Genomic DNA, 26,505 nt, shown 5'->3' on the forward strand with positions numbered 1-26,505 from the left:
GAGAAAACCCATTGAGAGCAGTTTCCCACACGCCCCGACACTCGAGGTCCAACCCAGTCCAGGCTGCTGGCTGGAGAACCGACCTTTAAAACTCTTGTTTATGTACAGCCACAACTTCAGTCCAACTCCGGCCTGGCCTGGCATGGAAAACCAGGAAGTTCCTGTATGAAATATTTTTCAGGGTCTGTGTACCTCACAGGAAGCCTTCAGATTGCAAACATGTGTCCAAACTGCTGACTTGGAGTAAATGGATCAACTTACTCAGTCTGAATTGGAGAGCCTGATTTCTGCACCAGGGAGGCTTGCTGTTTGAATGTGTGCCAGGTTGAATGGAGTCTCTGGCTTCAGATGGATTCAAGCTGAAAGAGGTTTCTTCTGTAAGTCAGCTTGTATGGTAATTTCTTTCCTTTCTTCTTCCTGCAAGTGAAATAGTGCAATTTATCTTGACCCCGTGTGGGGCTGTTGGCTTTTTTCCTCTTTTTCATATGCAGAGTCTGCTCATATCTCTGTTTCTAAGTTCATAACATGCTGCTCTGGGCTTTGCGGCTCCACAGTCTTGTTGACTGTACAATGGTGCTTTTGTTTCAATTAAACTTTTAATTTTGAGATAATTGTGGTTTCATTTGCAGGTGCAAGAAATAATTCAGAGAGATTCTGCTTACCCTTTACCCAGTTTTCCCTCACCTTGCAAGACTATAGCACAATATTGTAACCTGGAAATTGACCTTGATGTAATCAAGATACAGAACATTCCATCAGAGGATCCCTCTGTTGCCCTTCATAGCCACGCCCACTTCCCTCCCACCTCCCTAAAAGAGGAGACTCCTTCTTTTATCTTTGGCAACCACTAATTCATTCTCTATTTCTGTAATTTTGTCATTTCAAGATAGCTACATAAATGGAATCATATAGTATGTAACCTTCTGGGATTGACTTTTTTGGTTTCACTCAGCATAATTCTCTGGAGATTCATCCAAGTTTTGCCTGTTATCAATAGTTCCTTTTGTTTAACTGTTGAGTGGTATTCCATCTTGCGGATGTACTATAGTTTGTTTAACCATTCACTCATTGAAGAGCATAAGGACTGTCTCCAGTTTTTGACTTTTAGGAATAAAGGTGCTATGAACAGTCGTGTACAGGTATTTGGGTGAACATGAGTTTTCATTTCTCTGGAATAAATGCCCAGGAGTGTAATTGTGGGGTCATATGGTTGTTGCATGTGTGGTTTTTTGAGGAACCACCAAACTGTTTTCCAGAGTGGCCGTACCATTTTACATTTTCACCAGCAATTTATGAGAGGCCCGGTTTCTCTGCGTCCTCACCTGCATTTGCTGGCCCTACCTTTTATTTTAGCCATTCTGTTAAGTGTGTAAGATAGCTTAACAGCTTAAATTTGCATTTTCCTAATCGCTAGTGATGTTGAATGTCTTTTGACCTTTTTATTTGCCATCTGTACGTCCTCTTTGGTGAAACATTGGTTCATATCTTTTGCCCGTTTTCTAATTTTTTTAATGTTGAGTTTTAAGAGTTCTTATGTATTATAAATACTAGTTCTTCGTCAGATATGCGGTTTACGAATATTTTCTCCTTGTTTGTGGGTTATTTTTTTCATCCTTTTAACAGGATTTCTCACAGAACAAAAGTCTTAAATTTTAATGAAGTCCAGTTTATCAATTTTTCCTTTTATGAAACATGCTTTTGGTGTCAAATCTAAGATCTCTTGGCCTAACCCTAGATCATGAAAATTTTCTCCTGTGCCTTTTCTAAAAGTGTTAATAGTTGTATATAACTCCATGATACATTTTGAGTTAATTTTTGTATACCATGTAGGACTTAGGGGAAGGGAGCTTTTTTCTCTTGTAGGAATCCAATTGCTCCAGTACCATTTGATGAAAAGGTTCTCATTCCTCCATTGAATTACTTTTGTAGCTTTTCCAAAAAATCACTTATGCGTATTTGTGCAAGTCTATTTCTGGGCTCTCTATTCTGTTCCAGTGAGCTATGTGTCTATCCTTCCACCAGTACCATCTAGTCTTGGTAAGTGTAGCTGTATATTTTGATATAATAAGTCTTAAAATTGAGTAGACTAATTCCTCCCACTTTATTCTTCTATTTCAAAATTGTTTTAGCTATTCTAGTTCCTTTGCCTTTCCATATACATTTTAAAATAAGCTTGTCTATATCTATAAAAATCTTGCTGTGATTTTGATAGGACTTGTGTTAAATCCATATATACATTTGAGGGATAATTATCATCTTTCTTCTGTTGAGGCTTCTAAACCATGAACGCAATGTGTCTCTATTTTATTTAGAGCTTTGATTCTTTTAACAGTATTTTGTAGCTTTCAGCATAAAAGTCTGCTATGCGCTGAATGTGTCCCCTCAAAATTCATATATAGTGGTATCCCCAGTGTGGTGGTATTAAGAGGTGGGGCCTCTGGGAGGCGATTAGGTCATGAGGGCAGAGCCCTCATTAATGAGATTAGTGCCCTTGTGAAAGAAGCTGAAAGAGTTTGTTCACTTGGACACAGAAAAAAGCTGCCATTTATGAAGCAGAAAAGGAGTGCTCACCAGACACTGAATCTGCTGGTACCTTGATCTTGAACTTCCCAGTCTCCAGAACTGTGAGAAATAAACTTCTGTTGTTTTAAACTTCTGTTGTTTTACCCGCTCTAGGGCATTTTGTTACAGCAGCCTGAATGGACTAAGACAAAGCCCTTGCACATGTTTTGTTGGATTCATATCCAAATGTTTCCTTTCTGTTTTGAGTGATTGTAAGTGGTATTGTATTTTTAATTTTTGTGTCTGTGTTCATGCTGGTATATAGTGATATACTTGATTTTTGTGTGTTTATTTTGTATCCTGCAACATTGCTGAAGTTACTTATTAGTTCTAGAAGCTTTTTCTGCATTCTTTGGAATTTTCTACATAGACAATCTTGTCATATGCAAGTGGGGAGAGTTTTATTCCATTCTTTCCAATTCACATACCTTTTATTTCCTATTCTTGTCTTATTGCACTGAATAGAACTTCCAGTACTACATTGAATAAGAGTGGTAAGAGAGGATAGTCTTGCCTTGCTTCTGATCTCAAGGAGGAAACAGTCAATATTTCACCATTAAGCATAATGTGAGCTGTAAATATTTTTGGAGATGCATTTTATCAGGTTGAGCAAGTTCCCCTCTATTCCTATTTTTTTTTTCTGAGAGTTCCTTTTTAAAAAAATCATGAATGGGTATTGGATTTTGTCAAATGTTTTTCTGCTTCAATTGCTATGATCATGTTTTTGTTTTTGTTTTTTCACCTGCTTTAGGCCAAACAATATACTATTTACACTATTCTGAATACTTTGAACTGCAAATGATAGATTAAACCAGATTAAAATTTGATTAAAAGAAATGTATTTTTTTCTCTGAACAAGACATCTGGAGGCAGACAGTTCCAGGGTTGGCTAATTCAGCATCTCAGTATTGTCAGGGTTCTGGGTGTTCCCTGTGATTCTCTGGGCTTTCCCCTCGTGGTTGCAAGTTGGCTACAGAGGTCCCAGGTGCCGCTAGTAGGGGATGTTCTCCTTTTTTTTAATCACAAGGAAAATCTTTCTCAGAATCCTACAGGATTTTATGTCTTGTTGGCCAAAGTGAGCCCATGTCCAAACCTAAACCAGTCTCGCAAAGAGAATGCAAACGGGAGTGGAGTCCCATGAATAGTTTAATCCAGTAGTTCTTACCAGGGGCCCTCCTGGTGTGTTGGATGACAATTTGTTGTTGTGCAGGATTGTCCTGCTCACTGCAGGACATTTAGCATCCCTGGCCTTCACCTATTAAGTGACAGTGGAGCCCTCCAGTCATGGAGACAACTTCTTTCAAACTTCCCCTGGGTGTGGCGGGCGGGGGGCGGGGGCCAGCAATAACACTCTCATTGAGAGCCATTGGTTTAAACCAATTATGATTCACTCCAAGGTCAGCCAGTGGAGTGACCAAGCCAGGACTGGTTTAGTTTAATACTATATATTGAATTCCCAATTATCCGCTTTTATTTCTCATCGCTGTGACATCTAATGATTATTGTGTGTTTATTATGAGACACAGTGTGCTAACTGATTTATATCCTTTATCATTTTACTTTTTATAACAACTTTAGGGGATATGCACTCTTATTGTCCCCATTTTACTGATGAGGAAATTGAGGCCTAGGAAGATTAAGGAAGTTGCCCAAGGTCTGATTCCAGAATCAGCAAAAGCTGCTACACCATACTGCTTCCCCAGGAAAATAAGTCTTTGTTGTCTTTTGCTATCATTTATTCTGAGTGGTAGCAAGACAGTCTTCAAAAGCCGGGTGATTCTTCCCAGACCGTACCCACAATTTCAGTCCTCCCGTTGGAGGAATTATAGAGGGAAGATGAATGCATTTACTCCAGTTATGTATGGCGGAGAAGGGGTAAGAGATGAAAAGCATGATTTAGCCATATTATTTTGCTTTTTCTAAAAAGAAAACTCCTTATTAGATCAACACTGTAACTATTAGGCTATGTCTTAATTATAACTTAGGCTTTACAGTTCTTAAGCAAAGATATGACTAGGGCAAAATTAAAATATGGCAATGAGTATATGTTGTCTCACTCAAGTACTGTTTTCAGTAACTCCTTATCTAAGCCTTGGCTTTCTTTACACTTTTACATATTCTAAGTGATTCCAGGCATTGCAAAGCTCTTTTGCCTGTGCAAGGCTTCCAGGAACCCAGCCACTGGCAGCTTTGGTGTAGGCACATTCTTAAGAAGGGACATTTTCTATTTTGCCTTCATTTGTAGCTATTCATGACTGACTCTCCATTCTTTTGTCTGCTTGTTCATCCATCCATCCATCCATCCATCCATCCATCCATCCATCCATCCACTCAGCCATTCTTTTGTTCAACAGTGATTTACTGAATTCCTACTTACTATGACTCTTCTATATTTGACATGCCACACGATGTTCAGCAATGACTTCTACTCAAGAGCTAGTTTTTAGTTTCACACTGCTTTTCTCTTGTTCTTTATCTTTTGCTTTTGTAGCTCAGAACAGAAAAATCTATAGAAAAGATCTTGCTACCAGGCTATGGGACCCTCTGGTCCATGGCGATATCTTACTGTCTTTGTGTCTTTGGGCTGAGCAATCCTGCAACATGGTGCATGCTCAGTAATGCTCATGGAACAAAACGGTGTGGTTCCTCTTCCAGGAAGCGCTGCCATCTCTCTTGATTCAGAATAGGTTTACCTAGGTGATTACATCACTAACATTGTATTCCTCTGATTTCTTCCTCATGATAGGACAGATTTTACTAAAAAGTCAAAAATTATTTATTACATTATGCCGTTCCTCTTACTTTTCATGCCAGATTAAATTTTCTTGGTCCTTCAATGCCCACTTCCAATATCAATAAACTAGTAACCTTTCCCCAACCTACTGAAGTTGCCATGTGGAGTTGGTCATTCTTTCTGTCTATTCCATATCATCCCCTTCATTCTTTTGTCTGCCCGTTTGTCCATCCATTTATCCATCCACTTAGCTATTCGTTCTTTCAACAATGATTTAGTGAATACCTACTTACTGTGACCCTATTAAGTTTTACAAGCCACACAGTGTTCATCAAGGTGTTCATATGCCTGTCTACCTTCTTTTTCTTTTCTTTCTTTTTTTTTTTTTTTTTATGGAGTCTTTCCCTGTCATCCAGGCTGGAGTGCAATGGCGCAATCGTGGCTCACTGCAACTTCTGTCTCCTGGGTTCAAATGATTCTCTTGCCTCAGCCTCCTGAGTAGCTGGGATTACAGGCACCGGCCACCACGCCTGGCTAATTTTTGTATTTTTAGTAGAGACGGGGTTTCACCATGTTGGTCAGGCTGGTCTCGAACTCCTGACCTCATGATCCGCCCACCTTGGCCTCCCAAAGTGCTGGGATTACAGGCATGAGCCACCGTGCCTGGCCTAATTTCTTGATTATGTGTTTGTTTCCTCCAATAGGCTATGAGCCCTTCAAGCAAAGACAAGAAATAATGTTATTGCTCTTTTTGCATCCCAAGTGCCTGACACAAAGGAAGGTGGAGGAAAGCATGCAGTCAATGTATGTAGAATTGCACTGTACATGCAATAGGGCCTGCCTTCTCTTCAACAGGCATTGCTTTTCCTCTTTTAAGCTTCATAGAACATTTAAAAAGCACACAGCAACAATAATTTCATCAGCGGATGAAAGAGGATGTCAAAAGAGAAAAATAAACCAGGGTAGAGTTGACATAAATAATCAGAGGATGTCCCCATTATAATTACAGCAACATGGATTGAGTTATGCCAGCTCCTGAGAGGAATTTGATTTCCTTATTATGTGTATACTTTATCATCCTCTCAGCATCCCTTTTCTCTTTGGTATTTCACATATGGCTCTGATGTCTCCCTGGTTTGTAGATGGGAAAACTAAACTCCAGAATGGGCTAATGGCTTGAGCCATCTCATATAGCAAGGCAGACACTGAGAGGTGGGCATAAAATACACATGTTTAGATTTTAATTATTTCAATCAAATCAAGAGATCACCATCACCAGAATATCCTATTAACTATTTATCGAACGCTTGTTATGTGCCAAGAATTTTACATGCATTATCCTTTCTCCCCAATCTTTATTTTGAAAACATTAAAACCTGCAAACAGCTGGGAAGAATATACAATGAAACATCTAGTTTCACTAATTGATTTATTTCTTACACCTAGTTTCTTACACTTAGTTTCACATTTTTGTTTTATTTCTCTCTAAATATATTTGAATATATTGAATTACATGCAGACATTATGACTTTGCTCCTAAATATTCCAGCATACATCACTTCAGAAGAAGAGCATTCTCTTACATAACTAAGATACAATAACCACACTCAGGAAAGTTAACATTAAAATAATTTCATTATCTATTACATAATCCTTATTCAAATTTGCCTTATTTTCTCAATAATTCCTCCCTTCCCTTCCCTTCCCTTCCTTTCTCCTTCCTTCCTTCTTTCCTTCCTTCCTTCCTCCCTCCCTCCCTCCCTCCCTGTCTGTCTGTCTTTCTCCCCTTTTTCTAAATCCAGGATCTAATTGAGGATCACACATTGCATTTACTTTTCATACTTCTTTAGTCATCTTTAATTAGAATCACTTCCCAGCCTTCCCCCTCAACCCCGTTTCATGACATTGACAGTTTTGAAGAGTTCAAGCTTCTTGTTTTGCAAAATCCCTTTAGTTTAGATTTGTGTGATGTTTCCTCATGGAAAGATTCAGGTTAAATATTGTTAGTAAGAATATTGCATAAGTGACATTGTGTCCTTCTCAATCATCCCATCGGGGGCATAAAATGTCAATGTGTCCCATCACTCATGATGCTATGATCACTTGGCTAAGGCAGTGTTTGCCAGGTTTCTACATTGTGGAAGTACCATTTTCCTTTGTAATTAACAAGTAATCTGTGGAGCGATACTTTGAGGTTGTGTGAATACCCCTCATCGGGTTTTGTCTAATGTTTTTAGTATCCACTGATGATAAGGGTTTATTATCATTTTAGAGTGTCACCATAATCCTGTGAGGTAGACACTATTATGACCCATATATTTACAATGAAGAAACTGAGTCTTAGAGAGATGAAGAAACTTGCTCAATGTCTCACAGCTAATAAGGGACAGAGCTGAGATTTCAGCCCACATCTGGCTGTCTCTAAAGCCTGTGCTCTACATACTACACTGCACTAGCTGAAAGTAGACTTTCTTATCTCGCTTGCTCCAGGCAAGACAAGAAAAAAGTGATAGTCAAGATCATATAGACACAATTTATTTAGTCTCTCAACAAGTCTCTTCTCTCTTATTTCCTAAGCACTTTTTTTCCCCAAAGCCTGATGCGTGTCAGTCACTCTTCTCTGACTGTTAACCTGGAATATGGTGAATAAATTATATTTTAGTCCAGTGAACCTTAGGCTGTGGAGTTCTGCTTTGATTCCATCGCACGGTGCCCAGGACCACCTGCTTGCCAGCACCACACTGGGAATGATGTCATTACATTCTGGAATCATCCATTCCAGTGTGAGAAAGACCACTACATAGATTCATAGGGCGGATTACAGTGAATCCTTCTGGGTTCTTTCATAAAGCGGAACTTGGGGGTACCGAGAGATGGAGGTGGGGAATACATTTTTCTATTAGTTTCAAAGGAAGAGCTCACCTAGCCCAACTCCCTTCCTCTGTAGATGAAGAAACTGAGCCCTGGACTGGTAAGTGGACTGTCCAGGGTCAACGCTGGTGACAGACAGATCTGGGGCTGGAACTACAGATTCCATGCTTATCATGCTGCAAAATCCCTAAGGTTACACTCTCGTCTAGCCCTGCTCGCCCAGCCCTTGGTCCTCTGCTACTCCTCTCCACCTTCCCTTCTCAGACTTGCCCTTTGGAAGGCATTTGCTCATTCTTTCCTTCCTTCCTTCCTTCACTGGATTGTTCATTCTTAAATAGCATTTGTTGTCCTCCTACCGTATGCCAGATCCTGTGCTGGCCTTAATGGGTATGAAGCAAAAAGAAACACAGTGTCAGCCTTGAAGGAGGCCACTGTTTAGGTGAGTGGAGGGGAAGCATATAATATGACACCATGATCGGATGTGTTAAGCACTAGAGCAACGCTCATCTACTGCCCTGGGGACACAGAAAAGGGAAGGATGCTTTGAAATTATGTGGCTGCTTGGGAGTTTGCTGGGGAGCTACCCAAACATAGCTCCATTACTCAGAACACTCCTGGAATTCCCTTTCCTTCTGCTAGTCTTCCCAGAGGAAAGGGAGGGCAAGTATGGGAAGCAAGGGAAAGGCAGAACATGGCTGGTTGATGAGTTTGGGGGGGATTCTAAAGGGACCCAGAAACATACCCGATCAGACTCAGGACTAATTGGTGCAGCTGGGTGGCTGCATCCGCTGCAGGCCCTTAGGAGCCTAACGCTGGTTATTGGCTTGGCTCAGTTAAGAGAGCTTGAGCCTCCTCCAAGGCTGCCCAGTGTCCAGAGCCGCCTGTGCTTCTGGGCATGGGGAGAGAGAGTGGGGAGAAGAAGTGGTGAGGATGCTGAGAAGCCAGGATGCAATTGCCCTAGGGCACTAATTGCAGCTCCAGCTGCAGGAGGCCCTGTGATCTTCCCACTTGCTGCTCAGTACACTGCATACTAAGAAGAATCTTATTCTTCACAAGGGAATAATCACATCACAAGCTGGAAGGAAGGAGTATGCTGTACTGATTAGAACAATGCAGTGAAAAGTTCTGGCTGCTGTTTTCTGTTCCTACTGCTGACCGATGGCACAATTCAGGCCAATTAGGAAACATCTGCTTACCTATCAGTGAACTGATGTAATATTAGACTTCATACAGCATGGCTTTGGGCTATGCTGGACCTCCCAAGTGAGCCCTCCTTTCCTTAACAACTGTGACAATTGAATGACATTTTACTGTGCCAGTCTGTTTATGGATCACCTATTTAATCCTCACAGTAACCCTAATAGTAGCTACCATTACGATTCCTGTTCTGCACAGGAAGAAACAGAAGCTCAGAGAAGGTAAGTTACTTACCCAAGGTGACACAGCTAATAAATATGGCACTAGGACTGAATCAAGCAGTGTGATTTCTGAGCCCACACTCCTAGCCACTAAGGAAAATTGCCTCTTAGTCCCAGGAGGATGTGACTTGGGCAGGAGTTCTAGCACTTGTTACAATTCATGGTCATGTCATTCATTCCTTTTGCTGTTCGTTAGATTATAAGCTCCATAAGGTCAGGGAACAGGCAGACTTGTTCACCACTGAGCCTCCGGAGCCTAGCACCTCTTAGCACATAGTAGACGCATCATTCATATTTTGCACTCAGCGAATAGCTCTGGATCAGGCCATATAGCCTATTTAGTATTTTGCCAATTACACTAGTAGAAGAGGCCAATGGTATAGGCCATTCCCTGGGTCTGAACTGTTCAGTTATGGGAACTAACTGGGTTCTAAGGAGTGGGCTCTGAGGGGATTCACCAGAGTTGCTCCTTCTTTTGCCCTTGCTCCCATCTCCTATAGCATGCACTCATCCTGTGATTCATTTTTTTTTTGGTAGATCTTTAATGAGCACCTATTATGTGCCAGGTGCTCTTCCAGGTAGTTCACTGGAACAAAGCAGATAAAAATGCCTCTGACACAGAGCTTGCAATCCACTGGAGGGGAAAACCTGAGCAATAAATAGGCAAAACACACAGTGCATACAACAGAATACGTGCTTAGGAAGGTAGATATGAAGGATCAGGGAGATGGGTGGCCACTAAAGCCCTCAATAAGAAGGTGGCATTTGACAAAAGGCTAGAAGGAAGTCAGGGGGCAGCCATACAAATGCCTCAGGGAGAGGGAACAGCCAGCACAAATGCCCTGGGGCAAAATCACTCTGTGTGTGGGACGAGCAGTGGGGAGGTCACTGGAGCGAGAGATGGGAGTGATGGGAGAAGAGTTTGGAGAAGTGACCAGAGCTAGGTTATGTGAAATCTTTTAGGTAATAGCTGTAAACTTGGCTTTAAATCTGAGTGGAATGCGAAGCCACTAGAGGATTCGGGCAGAGGAGGGATGTGATCTGACTTTCCATGTTATCCTGTACCAAAGCTATTTGCATATCTGTCTCCCCCTCTAGTCTGTGAGGTTCTCATCACTGGGACCATGTATATATTCCCAGTGCCAAGCACAGTAATGGTACACGGTAGATGTTTCAATACATGGCCATCAAATGAATGAGCACATGAAAAATGCAGAACCAGTGCAGAATGAAACCAACTGAACTAGCGTGCAGATGGGGACCCAGAGGGCAGATAAATGCACTCTGAATTGATGAATGAAGGGCATTTAATGGAGCAGGTGCCTTTTAATCCAGGACTAGAAGCAAGAGAAGCCTATCCACAAATAGAGAGAGGAGAAGGATATTGCTCCTGAGCAAGGAACAGGAGCAAAGGGTTGGAGGCATGAAAGTGCAGGGCAAATTAAGAAAATACCAAATAGACAAATGTTTCTGGTATGCAGGATGAGAGGAGGCACACAGTGGCATCAGAGGCCAGAATTACAGCCTGGGGCCAGATCATAGAATCACTTACATGTCAAGCTAAGAAATTTGGATTTTATTTCACTTTATTTTTTTATTTTTATTTTTTAAAATTTATTATTATTATACTTTAAGTTTTAGGGTACATGTGCACAATGTGCAGGTTAGTTACATATGTATACATGTGCCATGCTGGTGTGCTGCACCCACTAACTCATCATCTAGCATTAGGTATATCTCCCAGTGCTATCCCTCCCCCCTCCCCTCACCCCACAACAGTCCCCAGAGTTTGATGTTCCCCTTCCTGTGTCCATGTGTTCTCATTGTTCAATTCCCACCTATGAGTGAGAATATGCGGTGTTTGGTTTTTTGTTCTTGTGATAGTTTACTGAGAATGATGATTTCCAGTTTCATCCATGTCCCTACAAAGGACATGAACTCATCATTTTTTATGGCTGCATAGTATTCCATGGTGTATATGTGCCACATTTTCTTAATCCAGTCTATCATTGTTGGACATTTGGGTTGGTTCCAAGTCTTTGCTATTGTGAATAATGCCGCAATAAACATACGTGTGTGTGTGTCTTTATAGCAGCATGATTTATAGTCCTTTGGGTATATACCCAGTGATGGGATGGCTGGGTCAAATGGTATTTCTAGTTCTAGATCCCTGAGGAATCGCCACACTGACTTCCACAATGGTTTACAGTCCCACCAACAGTGTAAAAGTGTTCCTATTTCTCCACATCCTCTCCAGCACTTGTTGTTTCCTGACTTTTTAATGATCGCCATTCTAACTGGTGTGAGATGATATCTCACTGTGGTTTTGATTTGCATTTCTCTGATGGCCAGTGATGGTGAGCATTTTTTCATGTGTTTTTTGGCTGCATAAATGTCTTCTTTTGAGAAGTGTCTGTTCATGTCCTTCGCCCACTTTTTGATGGAGTTGTTTTTTTCTTGTAAATTTGTTTCAGTTCATTATAGATTCTGGATATTAGCCCTTTGTCAGATGAGTAGGTTGCGAAAATTTTCTCCCATTTTGTAGGTTGCCTGTTCACTCTGATGGTAGTTTCTTTTGCTGTGCAGAAGCTCTTTAGTTTAATTAGATCCCATTTGTCAATTTTGGCTTTTGTTGCCATTGCTTTTGGTGTTTTAGACATGAAGTCCTTGCCCATGCCTATGTCCTGAATGGTAATGCCTAGGTTTTCTTCTAGGGTTTTTATGGTTTTAGGTCTAATGTTTAAGTCTTTAATCCATCTTGAATTGATTTTTGTATAAGGTGTAAGGAAGGGATCCAGTTTCAGCTTTCTACATATGGCTAGCCAGTTTTCCCAGCACCATTTATTAAATAGGGAATCCTTTCCCCATTGCTTGTTTTTCTCAGGTTTGTCAAAGATTAGACAGTTGTAGATATGTGGCGTTATTTCTGAGGGCTCTGTTCTGTTCCATTGATCTATATCTCTGTTTTGGTACCAGTACCATGCTGTTGTGGTTACTGTAGCCTTGTAGTATTGTTTGAAGTCAGGTAGCATGATGCCTCCGGCTTTGTTCTTTTGGCTTAGGATTGACTTGGCGATGCGGGCTCTTTTTTGGTTCCATATGAACTTTAGTTTTTTCCAATTCTGTGAAGAAAGTCATTGGTACCTTGATGGGGATGGCATTGAATCTGTAAATTACCTTGGGCAGTATGGCCATTTTCACGATATTGATTCTTCCTACCCATGGGCATGGAATATTCTTCCATTTGTTTGTATCCTCTTTTATTTCTTTGAGCAGTGGTTTGTAGTTCTCCTTGAAGAGGTCCTTCACATCCCTTGTAAGTTGGATTCCTAGGTATTTTATTCTCTTTGAAGCAATTGTGAATGGGAGTTCACTCATGATTTGGCTCTCTGTTTGTCTGTTGTTGGTGTATAAGAATGCTTGTGATTTTTGTACATTTATTTTGTATCCTGAGACTTTGCTGAAGTTGCTTATCAGCTTAAGGAGATTTTGGGCTGAGACAATGGGGTTTTCTAGATATACAATCATGTCGTCTGCAAACAGGGACAATTTGACTTCCTCTTTTCCTAATTGAATACCTTTTATTTCCTTCTCCTGCCTAATTGCCCTGGCCAGAACTTCCAACACTATGTTGAATAGGAGTGGTGAGAGAGGGCATCCCTGTCTTGTGCCAGTTTTCAAAGGGAATGCTTCTAGTTTTTGCCCATTCAGTATGATATTGGCTGTGGGTTTGTCATAGATAGCTCTTATTATTTTGAGATACGTCCCATCAATACCTAATTTATTGAGAGTTTTTAGCATGAAGCGTTGTTGAATTTTGTCAAAGGCCTTTTCTGCATCTATTGAGATAATCACGTGGTTTTTGTCTTTGGTTCTGTTTATATGCTTGATTACATTTATTGATTTGTGTATATTGAACCAGCCTTGCATCCCAGGGATGAAGCCCACTTGATCATGGTGGATAAGTTTTTTGATGTGCTGCTGGATTCGGTTTGCCAGTATTTTATTGAGGATTTTTGCATCGATGTTCATCAAGGATATTGGTCTAAAATTCTCTTTTTTGGTTGTGTCTCTGCCCAGCTTTGGTATCAGGATGATGCTGGCCTTATAAAATGAGTTAGGGAGGATTCCCTCTTTTCCTATTGATTGGAATAGTTTCAGAAGGAATGGTACCAGTTCCTCCTTGTACCTCTGGTAGAATTCAGCTGTGAATCCATCTGGTCCTGGACTCTTTTTGGTTGGTAAGCTATTGATTATTGCCACAATTTCAGATCCTGTTATTGGTCTATTCAGAGATTCAACTTCTTCCTGGTTTAGTCTTGGGAGAGTGTATGTGTCAAGGAATTTATCCATTTCTTCTAGATTTTCTAGTTTATTTGCGTAGAGGTGTTTGTAGTATTCTCTGATGGTAGTTTGTATTTCTGTGGGATTGGTGGTGATATCCCCTTTATCTTTTTTTATTGTGTCTATTTGATTCTTCTCGCTTTTTTTCTTTATTAGTCTTGCTAGCGGTCTATCAATTTTGTTGATCCTTTCAAAAAACCAGCTCCTGGATTCATTAATTTTTTGAAGAGTTTTTTGTGTCTCTATTTCCTTCAGTTCTGCTCTGATTTTAGTTATTTCTTGCCTTTTGCTAGTTTTTGAATGTGTTTGCTCTTGCTTTTCTAGTTCTTTTAATTGTGATGTTAGGGTGTCAATTTTAGATCTTTCCTGCTTTCTCTTGTGGGCATTTAGTGCTATAAATTTCCCTCTACACACTGCTTTGAATGCGTCCCAGAGATTCTGGTATGTTGTGTCTTTGTTCTCATCAGTTTCAAAGAACATCTTTATTTCTGCCTTCATTTCGTTATGTACCCAGTAGTCATTCAGGAGCAGGTTGTTCAGTTTCCATGTAGTTGAGCAGTTTTGAGTGAGATTCTTAATCCTGAGTTCTAGTTTGATTGCACTGTGGTCTGAGAGATAGTTTGTTATAATTTCTGTTCTTTTACATTTGCTGAGGAGAGCTTTACTTCCAAGTATGTGGTCAATTTTAGAATAGGTGTGGTGTGGTGCTGAAAAAAATGTATATTCTGTTGATTTGGGGTGGAGAGTTCTGTAGATGTCTATTAGGTCCGCTTGGTGCAGAGCTGAGTTCAATTCCTGGGTATCCTTGTTGACTTTCTGTCTCGTTGATCTGTCTAATGTTGACAGTGGGGTGTTAAAGTCTCCCATTACTAATGTGTGGGAGTTGAAGTCTCTTTGTAGGTCACTTAGGACTTGCTTTATGAATCTTGGTGCTCCTGTATTGGGTGCATATATATTTAGGATAGGTAGCTCTTCTTGTTGAATTGATCCCTTTACCATTATGTAATGGCCTTCTTTGTCTCTTTTGATCTTTGTTGGTTTAAAGTCTGTTTTATCAGAGACTAGGATTGCAACCTCTGCCTTTTTTTGTTTTCCATTTGCTTGGTAGATCTTCCTCCATACTTTTATTTTGAGCCTATGTGTGTCTCTGCACGTGAGATGGGTTTCCTGAATACAGCACACTGATGGGTTTTGACTCTTTATCCAATTTGCCAGTCTGTGTCTTTTAATTGGAGCATTTAGTCCATTTACATTTAAAGTTAATATTGTTATGTGTGAATGTGATCCTGTCATTATGATGTTAGCTGGTGATTTTGCTCGTTAGTTGATGCAGTTTCTTCCTAGTCTCGATGGTCTTTACATTTTGGCATGATTTTGCAGCGGCTGGTACCGGTTGTTCCATGTTTAGCGCTTCCTTCAGGAGCTCTTTTAGGGCAGGCCTGTTGGTGACAAAATCTCTCAGCATTTGCTTGTCTGTAAAGTATTTTATTTCTCCTTCACTTATGAAGCTTAGTTTGGCTGGATATGAAATTCTGGGTTGAAAATTCTTTTCTTTGAGAATGTTGAATATTGGCCCCCACTCTCTTCTGGCTTGTAGAGTTTCTGCCAAAAGATCCACTGTTAGTCTGATGGACTTCCCTTTGAGGGTAACCCGACCTTTCTCTCTGGCTGTCCTTAACATTTTTTCCTTCATTTCAACTTTGGTGAATCTGACAGTTATGTGTCTTGGAGTTGCTCTTCTCGAGGAGTATCTTTGTGGCATTCTCTGTATTTCCTGAATCTGAATGTTGGCCTGCCTTGCTAGATTGGGGAAGTTCTCCTGGATAATATCCTGCAAAGTGTTTTCCAACTTGGTTCCATTCTCCCCGTCACTTTCAGGTACACCAATCCGACGTAGATGTGGTCTTTTCACATAGTCCCATATTTCTTGGAGGCTTTGCTCATTTCTTTTTATTCTTTTTTCTCTAAACTTCCCTTCTCGCTTCATTTCATTCATTTCATCTTCCATCGCTGATACCCTTTCTTCCAGTTGATCACACTGGCTCCTGAGGCTTCTGCATTCTTCACGTAGTTCTCAAGCCTTGGTTTTCAGCTCTATCAGCTCCTTTAAGCACTTCTCTGTATTGGTTATTCTAGTTATACATTCTTCTAAATTTTTTTCAAAGTTTTCAACTTCTTCGCCTTTGGTTTGAATGTCCTCCCGTAGCTCAGAGTAATTTGATCGTCTGAAGCCTTCTTCTCTCAGCTTGTCAAAGTCATTCTCCATCCAGCTTTGTTCCGTTGCTGGTGAGGAACTGCGTTCCTTTGGAGGAGGAGAGGTGCTCTGCTTTTTAGAGTTTCCAGTTTTTCTGCTCTGTTTTTTCCCCATCTTTGTGATTTTTATCTACTTTTGGTCTTTGATGATGGTGATGTACTGATGGGTTTTTGGTGTGGATGTGCTTTCTGTTTGTTAGTTTTCCTTCTAACAGACAGGACCCTCAGCTGCAGGTCTGTTGGAGTACTGGGCCCTGTGAGGTGTGTCTGCCTCTGCTGGGGGGTGCCTCCCAGTTAGGCTGCTTGGGGGTCAGGGGTCAGGGACCCACTTGAGGAGGCAGTCTGCCCGTTCTCAGATCTCCAGCTGCGTGCTGGGAGAACCACTGCTCTCTTCAAAGCTGTCAGACAGGGACATTTAAGTCTGCAGAGGTTACTGCTGTCTTTTTGTTTGTCTGTGCCCTGCCCCCAGAGGTGGAGCCTACAGAGGCAGTCAGGCCTCCTTGAGCTGTGGTGGGCTCCACCCAGTTGGAGCTTCCTGCTGCTTTGTTTACCTAATCAAGCCTGGGCAATGGCGGGCGCCCCTCCCCCAGCCTCGCTGCCGCCTTGCAGTTTGATCTCAGACTGCTGTGCTAGCAATCAGCGAGACTCTGTGGGCGTAGGACCCTCCGAGCCAGGTGCGGGATGTAATCTCCTGGTGCGCCGTTTCTTAAGCCCGTCGGAAAAGCGCAGTATTCGTGTGGGAGTGGCCTGATTTTCCAGGTGCCGTCCATCACCCCTTTGACTAGGAAAGGGAACTCCCTGACCCCTTGCGCTTCCCGAGTGAGGCAATGCCTCGCCCTGCTTTGGCTCGCGCACAGTGCACGCACCCACTGACCTGCGCCCACTGTCTGGCACTCCCTAGTGAGATGAACCCAGTACCTCAGATGGAAATGCAGAAATCACCCGTCTTCTGCGTCGCTCATGCTGTGAGCTGTAGACCGCCGGAGCTGTTCCTATTCGGCCACCTTGGCTCCTCCCTCGAAATTTGGATTTTATACTGCAGGTAATGGGGGGGCCTTTGCAGGATTTTACAGGTGTGGGGCCTTTTTCAAAGGTGGGATTCAGCCCGTTAGGTTTTGGCTTGCAACCTGTGAGGACAGTGGAGAGCGCCAAAAATGGTGCTGTGTATGGGAGGCAGTGCCTCACAGTGTGGCTACAACACAGCACTGTTTATTGTGTCAATTTAGTGTGTAGAAATACTGTCATGTTCAGAAAGAGAGTTGATCTCATACTTCACAGAAGCCTTTGGGGATTCCCCTTTGAGGAGCCCTCAGACATTGCACAGTGAAAGATTTAGTGGTTTCCTCAGGTGCATTCCAGTAGGAGCCTGCGTCCAGCTCAGGAGTGGTGATGACTTCACTACGCTGCTCATCCAACCATCCAGCCCTTATGTAAAATCAATCAGCCATAAGCTTCCCAGGCTCACTTCATTTCTTCTCCTGTGCTGGAGGAGACTGGTAGAGTCAAGACATGATGTGTTGTGCCCCTGGGTGGCATGTAGCTCCATTACTGTTTAGCCTGGAAGCCCAGGGTCAGTCATGATGACGTTAGGAGGCTCACCAGGCAGGGGGAATGCAAAGGCAGTCATCTGAGGTCAACTGATAGATCTGGCAATGAACCACACTGTGTTCTAAATATGCGGTGGGGCTGCTCATGGTGTGGGGGAATGGCCCTGGGAGGATGGAGATGAAAGTCCATGTCAAAGTGAAAGCTGTCAGCCATTCCTTTGAAGGAATGGGCTTGTTCCCAGGCTGCAGGTTAAGGTGTCTACTTTCCTGCCTTGACTCTGAACAGTTAAGACTGTCTCACCCTCTCACCTTTTCACTCTGACTTAGTCTAAGTTAACTGAAAGGGCTCGTTGGCTCTCCCCACCATACTTCTGTTGCTTCATTGTGGAGCAGGCCTGAGCACTGCTCACTAGAGTGTCTTCAACCGAGGGTTATGGTTACTGTAACTCACTCTAGATGGAATGCTTAGGTATCATGAACCCACAGGACACAGATGCAGATGAGCAACCCTTTTACCAACAAGTAGCTTTCAAATTTGGTGACTGGGGAGCTGGAGAGGGGCAAAAACAGAGTGGTTCAGAGAATCCCCAGTGTCAAGCTTTCAGGGAGTTTAAGCAAGAAGGCTGCAGTTTGGGGACTGGAGGGAGAAACTTCTACCAGTATCCCCAGTTTTCTTTCAACTGCATTCAGGGGAGAATAACCAGTATTCCTCTGCTGAGATGCAGCAGGTTTGTCTATAATTTACTAAAATGATGTGGTGGAAGGGAGCCGGGCCCAGAGGCATCATGAGCCTCTTGTGTACAGAAAACCATATCAGGAATATAACTGTACCTGAAGTGATGTCCTTGGAGGAGTCAATGTCGTGAATTGTGCTCTTCCTCACAGTGAAGTTAGGGACAACCATTACAGCATCTTCTCCCTCATTCCTTTGGGAGGGCCCTCAATAACGTAGGCTTATTATCTACATGCAATTTTTATACTTTGGATATTAGTTTAAGTTGGACAACCAGTAGAACTTTCATCATGGATGCAGATTATAAAGATTATCTTCATAATAATACAAGGATTTGGGGAAGGGCATAGGCTAGAGTGAGCATGTGAGTCTGATTCTTAGTGGATCAATGACTATACCCCAAGGCCAGATAGAAGAAATTTTTTTTGGCTTGGTTAATGAGTAACAGTGTTATGACAACTGTCAAAATCTGTTGAAGGCTTTAAAAATGCTCGTAACTTTTGACCTAAGAATCCAACATCTAGGAGGAAATTTATAGCACTAAATACCCACATCAAAAAGCTAGAAAGATCTCATTAACAACCTAACATCTCAACTAAAAGAACTAGAGAACCAAGAGCAAACAAATCCCAAAGCTAGCAGAAACCAAGAAATAACCAAGATCAGAGCTGAACTGAAGGAGATAAAGAGACGAAAAACCCTTCAAAAAATCAACAAATCCAAGAGCTCTTGTTTTGAAAAAAATTACTAAAATAGGTAGACCACTAGCTAGACTAATAAAGAAGAAAAGAGAGAAGAATCAAATAAACACAATCAGAAATGATAAGGAGGATATCACCATTGACCCCACAGAAATACAAACAACCATCAGAAAATATAAATACCTCTATGCACATAAACTAGAAAACCTAGAAGAAATGGATTAATTCCTGGACACATACACCCTCCCAAGACAGAACCAGGAAGAGATCGAATCCTTGAAAAGACCAATCAGGAGTTCTAAAATTGAGGCAGTAATAAATAGCCTACCAACCAGAAAAAGCGCAGAACCAGAGGGATTCACAGCTGAATTCTACCGGAGGTATAAAGAAGAGCTAGTATCATTTTTACTGAAACTATTCCAAAATATTGAAAAGGAGGGACTCCTCGCTAACTCATTCTAGGAGGCCAACATTATCCTGATACCAAAACCTGGATGAGATACAATAAAAAAAAAAATTTCAGGCCAATATCCTTGATGAACATCAGTGCAAAAATCCTCAATAAAATACTGACAAACTGAATCTAGCAGCATATCAAAAAGCTTATCCACCAGGATCAAGTTGGTTTCATCCCTGGGATGCAAGGTTGGTTCAAGATAGGCAAATCGGCCAGGTGTGGTGGCTCACGCCTGTAATCCCAGCATTTTGGGAGGCCGAGGTGGGTAGATCACCTGAGGTCAGGAGTTTGAGACCAGCCTCAACATGGAGAAACCCTGTCTCTACTAAAAATACAAAAAAAATTAGCTGGACGCAGTGGTGCATGCCTGTAATCCCAGCTACTTGGGAGGCTGAGGCAGGAGAATTGCTTGAACCTGGGAGGTGGAGGTTGTGGTGAGCTGAGATCGCACCATTGCACTCCAGCCTGGACAACAAGAGTGAAACTCTGTCTCAAAAAAAAAAAAAAAAAAAAGATAGGCAAATCAATAAACATTATTCATCACATAAACAGAACTAAAGACAAAAACCACATGATTATCTCAATAGATGCAGAAAAGTCCTTTGATAAAATTCAACATCACTTCATGTTAAAAACTCTCAATAAACTAGGTATTGAGGAATATACCTTAAAATAATAAGAGCCATATATGACCAACCCACAGCCAATGTCATACTGAATAAGCAAAAGCTGGAAGCATTCCACTTGAAAATCGGCACAAGAAAAGGATGCCCTCCTCTCACCACTCCTATTCAACATAGTATGGCCAAGCAGTCAGGCAAGAGAAAGAAATAAAGAGTATTCAAATAGGAAGAGAGGAAGTTAAATTATCTCTATATTTCTTTGATACAGGATAACATGATCCTATATCTAGAAAACCTAATTGTTTCAGCTCAAAAGCTTCTTAAGCTGATAAGCAACTTCACCAGAGTCTCAGGATATAAAATCAGTGTGCAAAAATTGCTAGCATTCTTATACGCCAACAACACGCAAGCAGAGAGCCAAATCATGAATGAATTCCCATTCCCAATTGCTACAAAAAGAATAAAATACTTAGGAATAAATACAGCTAACAAAGGAAGTAATGGACCTCTTCAAGGAGAACTACAAACCGCTGCTCAAAGAAATCAGAGAGGACACAAACAAATGGAAAAACATTCCATGCTCATGGATAGGAGGAATCAATATCGTGAAAATGGCCATACTGCCCAAAGTAATTTATAGATTCAATAATATTCCCATTAAACTACCATTGACATTCTTCACAGAATTAGAAAAAACTATTTTAAAATTCATATGGAACCAAAAAAGAGCCCAAATAGCCAAGACAATCCTAAGCAAAAAGAACAAAGCTGGAGGCATCACTCTACCCAACTTCAAACTATACTACACAGCTACAGTAATTAAAACAGCATGATACTAGTACAAGAACAAACACATAGACTAGTGGAACAGTCTATGAATAGAGATCTCAGAAATAAGACTGCACTCCTACAACTATTTGATCTTTTACAAACCTGACAAAAACAAGCAATGGGGAAAGGATTTCCTAGTTAATAGGAACTGGGAGAACAGGCTAGCCATATGGTGAAAATTGAAACTGGACCCCTTCCTTATGTCATATACAAAAATTAACTCAAGATGGATTAAACACTTAAATGTAAAACCCAAAACTATGAAAGCCATAGAAGAGGATCTAGGCAATGCCATTCAGGACATAGGCAGGGGCAAAGATTTCATGATGAAAATGCCAAAAGCAATTGCAACGAAAGCAAAAATTGACAAGTGGTATCTAATTAAAGAGCTTCTGCACAGCAAAAGAAACTATCATCAGAGTGAACAGACATCCTACAGAATGGGAGAAAATGTTTGCAATCCATCCATCTGACAAAGGTCTAATATCCATAGTCTATAAGGAACTTAAACAAATTTACAAGAATAAAACAAACAACCCCATTAAAAAGTGGGCAAAGAACACAAACACTTCTCAAAAGAAGACATACATTTGGCCAATAAATGTATGAGAAAAAGCTCAACATCCCTGATCATTAGAGAAATGCAAATCAAAACCACAATGAGACACCATCTCATGCCAGTCAGAACAGCTCTTATTAAAAAGTCAAAAAACAATAGATGCTGGTGAGGTTGTGGAGAAAAGGGAACACTTTTACACTGTTGGTCGAGTGTAAATTAGTTCAACCATTGTGGAAGATAGTGTGACAATTTCTCAAAGACCTAGAGGCAGAGATACCATTTGACCCAACAATCCCATTACTGGGTATATACCTGAAGGAATAGAAATCATTCTATTACAAAGATACATGCACATGTTTGTTCACTGCAGCACTATTTGCTATAGCAAAGACATGGAATCAACCTAAATGCCCATCAGTGATAGACTGGATAAAGAAAATATGCTACAGATACACCATGGAATACTCTGCAGCCTAAAAAAAAGAATTGAGATCTTGTCCTTTGCAGGGACATGGATGGAGGTGGAAGCCATTTTCCTCAGCAAACTAACACAGGAACAGAAAACCAAACACTGCATGTTCTCCCTTATAAGTGGGAGCTGAATGATGAGGACACATGGACACATGAGGGGAACAACACACTGAGGCCTATTGGAGGGGTTGGGGGAAGGAGAGCATCAGGAAGAATAGCTAATGGATGCTGGGCTTAATACTTAGGTGACGGGATGATCTGTGCAGCTAACCACCAGGGCACACATTTAACAATGTAACAAACCTGCACATCCTGCACATGTACCCCTGAACTTAAAATAAAATTTGAAGAAAAAAAAAAAGAATCCAGCATCTAGGAATTTCTCTGAAAAAAATACTCATAGAATAAATAAGATAAAGATGTTTATCATGGTAATGTTTATAATAGTAGAGAAATGCAGTCTTTAGGATGAGTGCGGTGGCTCACGACTGTAATCCCAGAACTTTTGGGAGGCTGAGGCGGGCAGATCACTTGAGCTCAGGAGCTTGAGACCAACCTAGCCAATATGGTAAAACCCCGTCTCTACTAAAAATACAAAAATTAGCCAGGCGTAGTGGCACGCCTGTAGTCCCAGCTACTCAGGAAGCTGAGGCAGGAGAATCACTTGAATTCGGGAGGTGGAGGTTGCAGTGAGCCAAGATCATGCCACTGCACTCCAGCCTGGGCAACAGAGCAAGACTCTGTCTCAAAAAAAAAAAAAAAGAGAGAAAAAATGCTGTCTTTAAAAATTGCTATTTCAGGATATCTGGTGACATGAAAACATATTTGTAATTTTTTAAACTTAAAAATATTATGAAATATTTTCTATAGAAAATCACAGGAAATCAAACAAACATCCATATGCCCTTTAGCCAAATTCAACAAATGTTGACATTTTGTCATAGTTACTTAAGAATGTTTTAAGAAATGAAATGTTGTAGATACTGTTGAGGCCTCTTTTGTACTCCTCTCTTCCCTAGCTTCCCATTGATAATTATTTTTCTGAAATTGGTATGTATACTTCCTGTTCAGAAGTTATACTTTTACTACACGTATGTATTTCCATAAAATATATATCATTTTTATAATTTACAAACATTTTAGCTTCCTTCAATGTGCTGTTTTCATTCAACAAAATTTCCAAGATTTTACCAGTTTGATATATGTAGATAAAATAATTTTTCCTGCTATATGTAGTATTCTAACTAAAAAACATATTTAATACACTTTTAAAACTGAATTGTAATGGCTCAATGAGTTATCGCTAAGTGAACATACTCATCTAACTACCACCCAGGTCAAGAAATAGAACATTAGAGAATATCATCTGTACCCTAGAAACTCTCCATTATGCCCATTTCCAAAAACTATCCTTTTCCCCCACAAAAGTAGCCACTGTCATGATTTCTAATAACATAAATTTGCCTGTTTTTGAACATTATATAGTAGGAATCATGTGGTGCTCTACATTTGCCAATTAGTTCAATTGTTAATTAAGTTGTTCGGTTCTTCCCTTTCCTTATTGATTTTATTGGGTCCATTATCAGTGATTGAGAGAGATGTATTAAACTCTGTCTCTATGAGTAGGAATTTCTTGTTTCTCCTTTTAATTTTGTCAATTTTTGTTAAAATATATTAAAACTATGTAGTTGCATGCATATAGATTTATAATTGTGATAGCTTTCTGGTGAATTGACCACTTTATGATTATGAAATACCTCTCTTTATCCTGAGTAATGTTTTTGCCTGAAAGTCTATTTTTTCCCTCTATTAGGATAGCCATAGCAGTTTTCATTTGGTTAGCCTTGGATATCTTTTCCACTTTTTGATTTATGAAGTGTACTCTTCCATTTGCATGCTTCTAATGTAGATATACCCAAGACTGGGTAATTTATAAAGGAAAAAAACTTTAATTGAGTCACAGTTCAGCATGGCTGGGGAGGCCTCAGGAAGCTTACAATCATGGCAGAAGGGGAAGCAAACATGTCCTTCTTCACATAGTTGCAGGAAGAAGTGCCAAGCAAAGGGGGAAGCCCCTTATAAAACCATCAGATCTTGTGAAAACTCACTCACTACAACAAGACCAGCATGAGGGTAATCGCCCTCATGATTCAATTACCTACCACCGGCTCCCTCCCATGACACATGGGGATTATGGAAATTACAATTCAAGATGAGATTTGTGTGGAGACATGCCAAACCATGTCATTCCACCTCTGGCCCCTTCCAAATATCATGTCTTCACATTTCAAAATGCAATCGTGCCCTTCTAACAGTCCCCCCAAATCTTAGCTCATTCTAGCATTAACTCAATGGTCCAAATCCAAAGTCTCATCTGAGACAAGGCAAGTCCCTTTCGCCTATAAAATCAAAAGCAAGTTAGTTACTTTGTAGATACAATGCAGGTACAGGCTTTGGGTAAATTTGCCTGTTCCAAATGAGAGAAATTGGCCAAAAGAAAGGGGCCTCATAGAAGTCCAAAATCCAGCAGGGCAGTCATGAAGGCTTAAAGTTCCAAAATGATCTCCTTTGACACCATGTCTCACATCCAGGTCATGCTGATGCAAGAGGTGGGCTCCATAGCCTTGGGCAGCTCCACTCCTGTGGCTTTGCAGGGTATAGCTGCTTTCATGGCTGGCATTGAGTGTATGGTTTTTCCAGGCACACTGTGTAAGCTGTTGGTGAAGCTACCATTCTGAGATCTGGAAGACACTGGCCCTCTTCTCACAGCTCCACTAGGCAGTGCCCAAGTGGGGACTCTGTGTGGGGGCTGCAACCCCCCATTTTCCTTCTGTACTGCCCTAGCAGAGGTTCTTGATGAGGGCTCCACCCCTGCAACAGACTTCTGCCTGGACATTCAGGATTTCCATACATTTCTGAAATCTAAGCAGAGGTTCCCAAACCTCCATTCTTGTCTTCTGCGTACCCACAGGAGCAACACCACCTGGAAGCTGCCAAGTCTTGGGACTTGCACCTTTTGAAGCAATGGCTTGAGCTGTACCTTGGCCCCTTTTAGCCAAGGCTGGAGCAGCTGGGACACAGGGGACAACGCTCTGGGGCTACACACAGCAGGGGGCCCTGAACTTGGCCCACAAAACCATTTTTCCCTCCTTGGCCTCTTGGCCTGTGATGGGAGGGGCTGCTGTGAAGGTCTCTGACATGCCCTGGAGACATTTTCCTCATTGTCTTGTTGATTAACATTTGGCTCCTCCTTACTTATGCAGATTTCTGTAGTGGACTTGAATTTTTCCCCAGAAAATTGATTTTTCTTTTTTATTGCATTGTCAGGCTGCAAAATTTCCAAACTTTTATGCTCTGCTTCCTCTTGAATGCTTTGCCACTTAGAAATTTCTTCTGTCAGATACTCTAAATCATCTCTCTCAAGTTCAAAGTTACACAGATCTCTAAGGCAGGGGCAAAATGCCAGCAGCCTCTTTGCTAAAACATAACAAGAGTCACCTTTGCTCCAGTTCCCAAGAAGTTCCTCATCTCCATCATGAGACAACCTCAGCCTGGACTTCATTGTCCATATTACTATCAGCATTTCAGTCAAAGCTATTCAACACATCTGTAGGAAGTTCCAAACTTTCTTACATCTTTCTGTCTTCTGAGCCCTCCAAGTCTCTAGGAAGTTCCAAACTTTCCCACATTTTCTTGTCTTCTTCTGAGACTTCCAAGCTGTTCCAACCTCTGCCTGTTACCCAGTTCCAAAGACACTTCCTCGTTTTTGGGTATCTTTATAGCTGTGCCCCATTCTTGGTACCAATTACTGTATTAGTTTGTTCTCATGCTGCTAATAAAGACACACCCAAGACTGGGTAATTTATAAAGGAAAGAGGTTTAATTAACTCACAGTTCAGCATGGCTGTGGAGGATTCAGGAAACTTACAATCATGACAGAAAGGGAAGCAAACATGTCCTTCTTAATATGGTGGCAGGAAGGAGAAGTGCTGAGCAAAGGGGGAAAAGCCCCTTATTAAACCATCAGATCTCATGAGAACTCACTCACTATAACAAGACCAGCATGAGGGTAACCACCCTCATGATTCAATTACCTCCCACTGGGTCCCTCCCACAACACATGGGGATTATGGGAATTACAATTCAAGATGAGATTTTGGTGGGGACACAGCCAAACCATATCATGAAGGATAGCTTTATTGGGTATAGCATTCTAGTATTCTTGGCTGACTTTTTTTTTCTTTTAGCACTGTGAATATATCTCATCCCATTCTATCCTGCATATCTCATCCCATTCTATCCTGTCTTGCAACATTTCTCCTGAGAACTCTGTTGATGGTTCTAACTCTGTTAATGGCGATTCCCTTATATGCAACTTAATGCTTTTTTCTTGCTGCTTTT

General features: G+C 41.1%; 1 long non-coding RNA gene across 1 annotated transcript in view; it reads left to right on the top strand.

The window, feature by feature from the left end:
* LOC134756542 (uncharacterized) overlaps positions 1 to 26,505 on the top strand; it is a 39,280-nt gene continuing 12,775 nt past the window's right edge. The window contains exon 1 of the long non-coding RNA XR_010129286.1: positions 1 to 377. This is a non-coding gene — a long non-coding RNA (uncharacterized lncRNA). The remainder of the gene's footprint in view (positions 378 to 26,505) is intronic.

The sequence above is a fragment of the Gorilla gorilla genome, chromosome 10, assembly GCF_029281585.2.
Source record: "Gorilla gorilla gorilla isolate KB3781 chromosome 10, NHGRI_mGorGor1-v2.1_pri, whole genome shotgun sequence".
NCBI classification, from domain to species: Eukaryota; Metazoa; Chordata; class Mammalia; order Primates; family Hominidae; genus Gorilla; species Gorilla gorilla.